General features: G+C 34.0%; 1 protein-coding gene across 4 annotated transcripts in view; it reads right to left on the bottom strand.

Annotated features, from left to right (window-relative positions):
- Positions 1-12350, bottom strand: part of sif (still life) — a 727300-nt gene that overhangs the window by 208203 nt on the left and 506747 nt on the right. The gene's annotated exons all lie outside the window — the stretch shown is intronic.

Genomic DNA, 12350 nt, shown 5'->3' with positions numbered 1-12350 from the left:
CGTCGAGAAGCCCAGTTCACACACTTATAGTTGAAAATGCCGTATTAACTGCCGTCTCGAAGATAGTCGGGTATTCACTCCTTACTGACGACCAAAATGTTTGTAAAGGCACTTCGTGAAGTTTTAATTTCAATATTCTGTCTGCTTTTAAGTCTGCTAGTTTCTCTTGTACGAGTATATTATACGGAAGATGTTTTGAATTCACAGTGAATGAATCACGAACCCAGTAAAAATCTTGAACACTCTCTCCGAAATAATTCTTGAACTTCTGCTGCAAGATTACTAAATGTTCTTTAATTGAGTCCATCAACACTTTATTACCGTCAGCAAGGGCCATACAGTTGGGAACATCTCAAACCAATTTTTAGGCATTAACAACGTTTCAGCTATTATGTGTGTTTTTTTTTTACGATAAATTCAGCCACCTTATAGCTAGCTTCTTGTACTTCTTGTCAAACCTGTACCGACATCGTCAAGAGCGGCACTTGTTTTTTTTTTTTTTCTTCCAACAACCGACGATAATAATATAGGCTACATTTTCGTTTGACAGAAAAGAATGTTTTGTTACCAAATGTTGTTTAATTTACTGGGAACCATAACAGCATTACTGAGATTTTCACCACACACAACACACTCGGGGATTGGGCATGTTTTGCCAACACACCATTTCAATTACAAGTAATTTTCGCGTCACACCTTTCAGCTTATGAAGGCACACCGGTTGCGGAACACTGATCTATGCCACTGCCTCTTCTCGGCTGATCTCGGCATTTCGTTCATACATATAGGACGGAATCTTTACAGATACAGAGGTCTAAAAATAGACTAACAAATTAATTGTGGTAGTAGCCATCCGCATAAGTTAAACGCAGAATAAATATGGGAAATGCCTGTTATTATTCAGTTGAGAAGCTTCTGTCATTCAATCTATTCTAAAAAAAAAAAAAAACTGAAAGTTAGAATTTATAAAACAGTTATATTACCGGTTGTTATTTAGCGTCTGAATGAAATGAAGGTGATAATGCCGGTGAAATGAGTCCGGGGTCCAGCACCCAAAGTTACCCAGCATTTGCTCGTATTGGGTTGAGGGAAAACCCCGGAAAAAACCTCAACTTGCCCCGACCGGGTTTCGAACCCGGGCCACCTGGTGTCGCAGCCAGACGTGCTGACCGTTACTCCACAGGTGTGGACTCATTTCGTCTTGATCTAAGATCAAATCGAACTGGAAGTTTTTCTCAGGTCAAGCTGGTTGAACTTAATTTAACAAATCTAAATAATTCGTTATCAAAATAAAGAAGAATAAATACTGTTCCTGTAAGTAAAACTTGAATAAAGTTTATTTTAATTGTGCGTAGAGAAAGATGTGTATTAGTCTATTACGCTTAGGCCTAGTTATGCACATAATGCATAGTGCACTGTCACATTTATTGGGCTGTTGACTATATTGTTTTCAGAATTGACGTTTCCTTGTGTTCTCGTAACATAATATCTTCAGATTTTCACAATCTCATGGAATTATATCCTGCAATAATTTGTTTCGAAATTTTGTGCGTTTGTTTGGTAGTAGCAATGTTTTATGATCTCTATAACTCATTTATATATGTTGACAATTTCATTCAAGGTCGATATAAATGTATTAGCCTGTGGTGCACTCTGGATAGTATCTGACGAACTAAGTGGTCTACGCTTCTCGATGCTAGCGACATTTAGTAGCCTGCTCGTGGAGTCGGGACGAATAAGGGCAAGTTAAGGGCCCAGTCATTGGACAAAATATAGGCCTACATCCTTTTCTCTCTTTCTCTCCATTTTAAAAATTTGCTTAACGCTTTCTCCTCTCTTAGTGTTTCTCCTCAATAACCTCACATCTGAGCACTATGATCATTTGTATACGTATTTCCTTGTAACACTGGAAAGTGTGGACGTTCTTGCTACAAAGTATGCCAGTAGGCTAACTCCAGTTTCTTGAAAAGTGGAGTTACACCATTTTGTTCTCTGAACCTCTCATATGAATATCAAGCAATGTACTGCAAGTCAACTCACTACAAACACGATTTTCCTTCATGTTTAGCGATGTTTTGACAAGCACTTTTGTAATCATATATCAACATTAAACCAAGTTCACATAATCTAATATCAATGTTATACAAAACTAGTGGCTTGTGCAGCAAATGCTGCAAACTATGTTCATTAGACGTTCAAATAAAAATGTTTCAGATTTATTTTCAATGAAGAATACCAGACATTTTGAAAGTTATTTGCTTCCGTAGTAATGAAACATACTCCCTCTGAATGGTTTTTTATGCCAAATACTTTTTCTTGAACCTATCCTCCTTCAGTTTTTGAGTTTCAACGCGAAAACGCAAGTAACAATGTCAGGACGGTCAGTGGGTTTTTCATGTGGGAGTAAAGAAATAGCTATTTCAGATCATTGTGGATTGTAGGTGAATGTTAAAAAATGTCAGGTTTGCTATGCTTTCGAACAATAGACATAGCATCTTGGTATAGCTGCTGTATGTAGGAGCTTGGAATGTAGAGGATTAAATCATTTTATCCTGCTAAGATATCTTGCTGAAATGATCGGGAGACTACAAAATTTTGTAGGCCTCTTATTTTATCAGTAAGTAATACCTTTTGGTCTTTCCTTAGGAACTGTAATTTTTGCGCTCTCTCCAGCCAATACCGAAGAGAATTACGCTTATAAATATCTACACCATACCGTCATTAAGTATATGAAAAAGACTCAACCCCACTTGATTAATAACTATAAAAATATTTGATTTTTAATAACAACATTATTATCTTACGTAAGTTTTGTAGTTATATATACTGTATAGACACCGTGCACGGGTCTGGGAATCGTACTGGTGGCGCCGCGTAGTGTCTCAGTTCCTAATTAACTACAGAATGGTATTCATTCACTAGTCATGTATGATATAGAAATTACATGCGGCTTTCTGTCGATTAAAAAGTTGTAATATTAGTAAGAAGGGACTCATTCATTCACAGTGTTCTGCCCAAGGGCACGTCTTCCACTGGAAACCCAGCATTCTTTAGTCTTTCCTATTTTCTGCCTTTCTTTTAGTCTCCGCATAAGAACCATATATATTAATGTCTATTATTTGATATTTTCTTCTGTTCAGAACTAATGAAAGGAAACACTCTTTTTATTAATGGACATGTGAGTAATGGAGTAATGAGAAAGAAATGAAGAGAAGTGATTTTTCTTTATTAAAAGCAGAAGTCCAGCAAACGTCTGTTACTCATTCATCCTACCAAGTATCTCTTGAAGTAAGTGCATGTCCCCGAAGTTTATACTGCAATATTACATGATTTATTATTATCATTATTATTATTATTATTATTATTATTATTATTATTATTATTATTACTTTCATATTCGTGATTTTTTCTCTAATCGACCTTTCTATACATTGACGGAGAAATAAATATTATTAATAGTACTTGCCCTTGCCCGGCAGGACTTGGAAGTTCATGTAAACATGTAGCCGTGCTTCTTTATTACGTTAATAATGAACAAATTAGACAGTTCCAGTAGGAAAAGAAAAACATTGTAAGGGAAGGAGAATTAATGACATATTCCCGAAAAAAGAACTAACATTCGTCGTGCCGGCTTCTCTTCTAAAATTAGACGACTTAATATTCCATGTCCTTTGCGTAGAATACTGAAAGCAGAAAACAGAACTGAAGTGTAATGTGACCGTAAATATGTATTTAATTATTTCCTACACACAGTGGAAAGTTAAGTACTGCTAGAGGAGTGTAAAAATGTAACTACAGAGTTCCTTAAATATCAGTGTAGTAGTTTGGAATTTAAATCATATTTCAGACCGTTGAATGAGGGGGAACAGTCATGTTACGGAAACAATGATATACTTATATTAATTGATGTCATGGCGTGTATAATATTTATGTGTATAATGTTTCTATAAATGATGTATTTTAATGTGATTTAATTCTAAAAGTAGTGTTAATTACACTTCCTGAATAATGGGCGACTGCAAATTCGTTAAAACACAACACACATGAATAATATCAACATACTACCTCTGATTGAGGTTCTAGCTGATATGTACATATTATCAGGCAGTATATCTCACTTTTCTCACTTTACGAAGTGTCAGAGGAAGAACAATTGTTTGTATGCATATGAAGTCTGATTAGTGTAATATGTAGCTATGTATGCAATGGAGAGGGAAAGGAACTGATCACCCTACCCCATGATCTCCTGGCCTAGTTGCCTCATAAGTGGTGCCTTGTTGGTATTACTTGTGAGGTTCAGATTTGTCTTCGGACAGTTGACTAAACAACATCAACATATGGAAGTAGTTCAATTGATAGTTTGTGTAAAATGTTCTTTAAATTTTAATTCGCTGATGCAACTTTCGACATGAATTCGAACACTGTAAATAGTTTCGACTTCTTCAGATGTTAATTTTCCATAATGCAGATACGGTGGAGTAACAACAATGACCCCTTTATCGGAGAGGTTTGTTTTATTGACTTCATCACCACCTTCTAATAGAGTCAATAATCCTCAATCAGTTGTTATGAATGTGTCATTCGATCTTCCACCGTAGCATATAGATTTGAAGGCCACCATTTTTGATCCACGTTTAGTGATTGTTCCACTTCAATTTCAATACAATCAATTTTCACTCTGCATTTTGGGTACTTTCTTTTGAATATTGCAGGCATTGTTTCCTGAATACTTTCTCTGCTAGACCAGTACACAAAATCAGCCATTGTGGATGTCAACAACATTAAAGTGGTGGTAAAAGTACATCCTATATAGTTGTACGATGAATTCCGAACATCACCCTCATAGCAGAATACGACAATCCAGTTTTCATTTTAATTAAAAATAATATAAGTAGATTATTTTCTTTACTAATCTTACTGTATGATTATGTTTCAATTGGCAGCAATTTTAACAACAGATTGAAAACCACAAATGTCACTCCCGGTACGTCTCGTAGTTCTGTCTCATCTCTTATTGAAGAATAATCTTGGAAACCTTGCATTTCATTAAACATTCATTTGTTCCTGAACTCTTGTGATAACATTTATGTGACTTCAGTTCGGTGTGCAATAGAACAGACGCATGAGTAGACAAATCACACAATTCAATTGTGAAAGGCAAAACAAAATCACTAAGAATGGTTTCATTTACTTCTGCCTGTATGGCTACTTCGTTTCTCGAAATAAAACTTGATGAGCATTCACCTTTCATAATACTCAAATTTTCACTTTTTCTTCTTCTCTTTGTGTCTCTTTCGTACCTTCCCGAAGCTAGTTGAGACAAGGCAGCCTTTTTCTTGCAATCTTTTGAAAAAATACTGAAACGGTATGCTGGTTTTGGGGGTGTCCTGTTCTCGTTTCCAATAAAATGAATATTGCAAATTCTTGATGCGGGTGTTGGTTCCCAAGATGAAACATCAGCATTTGAAATCAAGATTTAAATATCGATATGAATACTTAAAAAAAAATAAATATATTTATTTATTGTTGCTAATATTATAGATAATATACAGTATATGTAAATAACTCAGTAATTATGTACTATGTTTTTACTTTTAAATATAATAGCATATACAGCATTGAAATTTAAATTATAAATTCCCGTCGCTGTTCATTTAATGGCTATTTATAAACATAATATAATATGCACATTATATATTTTTTACATTGGTATATAATAATAGGCCTACTATTATTACAAGCAGTGTAGGCCTCTTATTTTCGTCTGCTTACTGCTTGAATCCTTACTAGCGTCGTTCCGCTTCAGTTTTCTGTTTTGCGAATGAATAAAAACAATATCGGTTGGTGTGTTTCTATAAGCATTACTGCACCCAAGAACACAGCAATTTGCTTTACCTTTCCGCTTTTTAGAGTCATCCATATCTCTAATCGTTTAACCTGAGACGTTAGTATATACATACGCTTCAAGCACAACTCTATCTCTGCTGTCCTGCAATTAGTAACAACAGTCGCCACCAGAGGAGCTTGCACGGTGCCTATAGCCGCCACTCAGTAAATTACAGAAATGAAAATCTAATTTAAGATATTCTCTATATCTACTTACATAACCCTAAAACGTTTACTTCCATATCATCAATATAGCATTAATATATATAATTAATGAAAAATAGTCACATCTTGGTATTAACTACAATAATACTTCATTTCTAATGGCAATAATGTCATCAAACCCCCTCACGTTTTGTAAATTTTAATATCCAATACACAGCTGTACTCAGAAAATTACACACCGCAGAATCGGACCTGTAAATTATTTTTAGTAAGTCTTGAAGTTTTTAATAAGCAATTGAATTTGATCTCTAAATATGTCAGCAATCCTGCCTTCGTGTAATAGTCTATTGTTTATTGTAGTGTGTGTTTTGTTTTATACTGAAATGCAATTAGTTCTCAAAACTGAAGAAAGATGGATTTTTGGAAATTTGAAAATTATGTAGGAATAATAACGCTTCACTGAAAGTTATTATTTTTCTGAAAATCCTTGGATACCAAGCTTCGAAGTGACGGGCCATTCATTAAAATCTATTCAGCCGTTTTTCCGTAATTTCCATTACCAGTTCAAATTTTATATATATATATATATATATATATATATATATATATATATATATATATATATATATATATATATATATATATATACAGAGATGGAACTCAGTTCATTTCTTGTTCTTTGCTCGAAAGTGAACTCCAGTCAGCGATGTTTATGCAATCGGGCCTAAGTGTTCTTTCACCGAGAGCCTAGAAATATAATTCAATTATAAGGTAATAGCTAGAATTAGAACTCAAACGCCATTTTAAGCAATATCTGATATGAAAATGGTAGGAATGTAGGCCTAAGTGACAGACGTCATCAAGTAAGCTGACTGTTTTTGAGGAAGAAAATTAAAATTGCAAGAAGACTTCCTAAATATCAAAAACTTATGGAGACAACAGAAAATCTTCTTCAAAAGTCAGAGCAGAAACCATATTAAAATGTACAGAACAGTGATATACCGACATTATTATATCTCCAATCTAGATTATGGGCATTCACAACATTTCAGCTCAGAAGATTAGAAGCAGCAAAAATGCTACCCATGAGAACACTGCCAGGACATTCAGTAGGCCTGCTTGTCATGAAGCCATCCGCGACAATTTAAATACTCAAAGCACTATCAACAGCGGCAACGTTCATAGCTTCACATCATTATCACGTGACTAAGATGCAGCCATACCGAACATCATACGAGCTTCTGTAAAATACACAGAGAAGAGGAATAACGGTAAGACCCAAGGAACGTTGGAGAGATCAGCTCGATACAGAAGTTGAAACAGTCAAAATGGCCCTATCAAAGCATAATAATAATAATAATAATAATAATAATAATAATAATAATAATAATAATAATCTATACTAATAATAAATCTGTAGCCGAAATTTTTCTGGTAATTTTCGATTTTCCAAAAATAATTGGTCCTAACATATATAATTAACCACCCTGAAACCGAAAATCGCTTTTTTGAAATTTTTGTTTGTATGTCTGTCTGTCTGTCTGTATGTTTGTTACCTTTTCACGCGATAATGGCTGAACGGATTTCGATGAAAATTGGAATATAAATTAAGTTCGTTGTAACTTAGATTATAGGCTATATGGCATTCAAAATACATTATTAAAAAGGAGGGGTTATAAGGGGGCCTGAATTAAATAAATCGAAATATTTCGCTTATTATTGATTTTTATGAAAAATGTTACATAACAAAAATTTCTTTAAAAATCATTTCCGATAAGTTTTAGTCTTTAAAAAATTTTGATAGGACTGATATTTAATGAGATAAATGAGTTTTAAAATTAAAATAACTGCCATCTAAGGCCGTGTAATGAAATAAATAAATGACTTCGTCTATAAGGGGCCTTGATCAACAACAATCGAAAGCTAAGAATCATAGCCTACAGAAAATGTTTCTGTGTTCGTATGAAGCAATATCGGAAGCTAAATTAACCGATTTGTATAATTAATTATTATTTCACCTTTGGAAAGTGTAGTTTCTCTGTATGGACATAATGCTAAAATGTTATTATAGTAACTTCTGAGTGAATTGAGGACAGGTAAGATTAAAATAGCTTCTTATGCACAGAAAACTTGATAGGCTATTCTGTGTATTCGTTTCCTGTATTTCTTAAAATAATGTTTATCTCAGAGAATTAACGACCAACGAGAGTGTATTGATTTAATATGCAGTAATAATACGTTAGCTTAGCATTTCATTATTTTATAATCTAAATTTTAACTATGCTCAATTGAATCGAGCTAAAATACATATGCATTAAATGCAATGCAAAAAATTTGGGTAATGAGCCAAGCAGATTATGTTGCCCTGTTGTAAAATAAAATTTGTTCCTCCTGAGATTCAAGAGCCCCCATAACAAATTGAAAACTTACTTATCGGGGTACATCCGTTATCAACACAATTTTTATATAATATAATATAATATAATATAATATAATATAATATAATATAATATAATATAATATAATATAATATAATATAATATAATATAATATAATATAATATAATATAATATAATATATAATATAATATAATATAATATAATATAATATAATATAATATAATATAATATAATATAATATAATTTAAGTTATTTAAGTTATTTGAAGGGTTCAGAACCATAGTGGGCCAAGCGCCATTTACTGAATACGTAGAAAACAAGAGTTAAAATTAAGTTATTACCATAATTCAATGGAAACATATAACAAGTAAAATAAAGTATACACATTAAATGTAAATGATGTCAATGTTCATTGAACTATGGATGCATGTAATAAAAATTAAGAAACATTTTAAAGGAATTGTCATTGCACCAAATGAGTGCCCTCTGCACCAAAATTATTCCATTTTAATTATTTAAATATAATTTAAATTAAGTAACATATTAAACGATTTATCCTTCTATCAAACACGAATATTCCCAGGATCAAATGTCCTATTTTAATTATGTAATTACTTTGTATTTATTTCTAACGGGTGCAGCGGAGCGCACGGGTATGGCTAGTAGTAATAATAATAATAATAATAATAATAATAATAATAATCATCATCATCATCATCATCCTTGCATGTATTGGGCCTAGTGGCCCGTTACTGTGTCTTGCCAACGCTTGAACGGTCTGCCCAAGGATCTCTTGTCCACAGGATGGTAATTTAAAATTTTGCGTGGAATTCTAGAACGAGGCATTCTGATGACATGTGATCTCCAGTTTTGTCTGTATTTCTGTAGGTATTCCGTAATCGGTTCAATCTGCAGTTCTTTCATAATGTCAAAATTTCTAATTTGATCCATTCTCGTGTATCCCGCTTTACGACGCATAAATCTCATTTCTGCCGCCATTAATCTTTGTGAATCAATATTACGAATCGTCCAAGCTTCACTACCAAAACAGAGTATAGGTCTGGACAATGTTTTATAAATTCTGGTGCGCATGTATTTTTGTACTAAGATTGGTTTGAATATCTGATTAATTATCCCCATTGCTCTGTTGAATTTAATAATTTTCTCATTCAAATGTTTTTCATCTTCATATGAAATTTGGTAACCGAGATAACTAAAATTTTTAACTTGATCGATGATCTTATTATTGATGCAAATTTTGCTACGGACTGGTTCCTTTCCTAAGAAAGCCATCACTTTAGATTTGTCAGTTGAAATTTCCATATTGAAACTTTCTGCCATTTGGTTAAAGTTGTAAACCAAACGTTGTAAATTATCTTCTGAAGTTGCCATAAACACATCATCATCAGCAAATAATAAGGTATCTATTTGGGACGAACGACTTATCGGTATACTTCCATGTGGTTTCAATCTCCATTCCTTAATAATGTGATTCATGTATATTATAAATAATAGAGGAGATAAACTACAACCCTGTCTCACTCCTTGATTTATTCGTTTCCATTCTGAATATTTCTTTTCAATTAATAATAATAATAATAATAATAATAATAATAATAATAATAATAATGACGGAACTGCACGCATTGTATTCTTCACCTGACATAATTAGGAACATTAAATCCAGACGTTTGAGATGGGCAGGGCATGTAGCACGTATGAGCGAATCCAGAAATGCATATAGAGTGTTAGTTGGGAGGCCGGAGGGAAAAATACCTTTGGGGAGGCCGAGACGTAGATGGGAGGATAATATTAAAATGGATTTGAGGAAGGTGGGATATGATGATAGAGAATGGATTGATCTTGGTCAGGATAGGGACCAATGGCGGGCTTATGTGAGGGCGGCAATGAACCTCCGGGTTCCTTAAAAGCCAGTAAGTATTATTATTATTATTATTATTACTATTATTATTATTATTATTATTATTATCATCGTCATCTTAATTTAGTTTATAGGGAATTTTGGATTGGATTATTTACCAGAACTTTGTATTTATAAGTATCGAAACTCTCTGCTCATATGATTAGCATGATGCAAGATCATCGCTTAACTTCAGAAAACATAAGAAAGAAATACAAGGGGAGAGAAATACGAAAGGTAAGTTACATAAAACTATTTTCTATCGAAAATGAAACCTGAATCCGCAGGATTTGAAGAAGTAAACGCTACCACTAGAGCCATAACGTAGGGTACAAAATCGGTGAAAGGCGGCTGGCAACTGTGTCCACAAGTACGATCACGTCTGCGATTTTCAGCGGTAGCCGATATGAAATGACAGACATCTAAGTCAACAAGCAACGCGGCGGCAGAAATCCGCCGACCTGACTTGAAGTATTTTTAGATATCTGCTCCATCAAAGCTTGTGAGGCGTCAGATCTGATCTCAGCTAGCGATGCTCCGATGTTTCCCCCTCGCGCAAGGGTCGCTAGCGTATCGATCCGAATATGAGGGCACAGTAAAAGGAACTCCAAACACAAATTCCACCCCTCATAACCTGTACAACGGGGCCTTCCCGGTTCATGCATTTATTTCATCCACATCACTCCAATATTTACACGGCTGTAGATCAATCAACTGAGTACTTATTACCAGAAGAAGTAAAAGTTTGATTCCCTGCAGATTCTCTGTGGCAAAGACTTTGCAGTGCAAGTTAGTTCGCAGTACTACAGAGTGCTCGCTATCATTCTCAATTATCGATGCTTCATGGTTTTTCACAAAGAGGATCAAAGGTCGATTCCCGACAGATTTTCTGAGCTCTACCAGCGTTTCTCAAACTATGGTCTGCGGACCACCTGTGGTCCTTCAAAAAAGACAGAAGAAGAAATTAAATTCAAACGAATTGCGTGTCTCACTATACCTGAAAATCTCAGAGTTTCGAAATGACACATGGCAATCGCCTTTCACTTTTTCTCCCAGTATTGACGTTTTATTAAATTTATTACCCTACCTGTCTACCGATTTCCCACTCTACTCTCAACAACAAAAGAGGAATTTGAAGCACTATGAACGTGGTGTTTCTTGCCATCTTTTCCCTGCACATCTGGCGCCTGTAACCCAGCCAGGGACCACCCGAATTCATAACAGAGGACCAAGTACCGAACCTTTTCATGTATTTATGACTTTTTTTAATAGTTTTACCGACACCCAGTCTGCACATTGAAATGGTCACGTGCTGTACGTCGTACACCAATAATACAACTCCGAGGTCACAATTTGAAACTTATTTTCCAAGTAAATATGACGAATTTCCATGAATTCGTGATCCCTTTCATTGCGATATTGAAAATAATAAACTTTTATAGAGTGAAAGAGAACAGTTAATTGAACTCTCGAAAGACACGGGACTTAAAATGAAATTCGAAGCGGAAGGTATGGTTAATTTCTGGACCTCATCACAAGTGAAAAGAGAATATAGTGAGCTGTACAATGGTGCTTTAGAAATTATAATTCAGTTTGCTTCTACGTATCTGTGTGAGAAAGGGTTTTCATCACTAACTCTAATAAAAACAAAATACTGAAATCGACCTGATGTATATGACGATCTCCGACTTAAGCTTGCCAGCATACATCCAAGTATAGAACAACTGTGCAAGAATCTCATTAATGAAATACAAACATTTATTTATTTTTTAGTTAATTAGTTAAAAATTATCTACTCTAATACTTCGAGTTATTAAAAAACGAAAATGAATTTTCTTCTATTAACATTAACTTAATTATTTGACTGTAATTATTTGTTTACTATGCCGCCTTTGCTTATCTTAAAAGTAAATAATTTGCATTAACGTTTTCGATACATGTGTATCATCTTCAGATGTGAAGTGTTAAATTAACATTTA

This window comes from Periplaneta americana, chromosome 16 (genome assembly GCF_040183065.1).
Source record: "Periplaneta americana isolate PAMFEO1 chromosome 16, P.americana_PAMFEO1_priV1, whole genome shotgun sequence".
Taxonomy (NCBI): domain Eukaryota; kingdom Metazoa; phylum Arthropoda; class Insecta; order Blattodea; family Blattidae; genus Periplaneta; species Periplaneta americana.
Note: the sequence above shows the minus strand (reverse complement) of the source record. Positions and strands in the feature narration are given on the sequence as shown.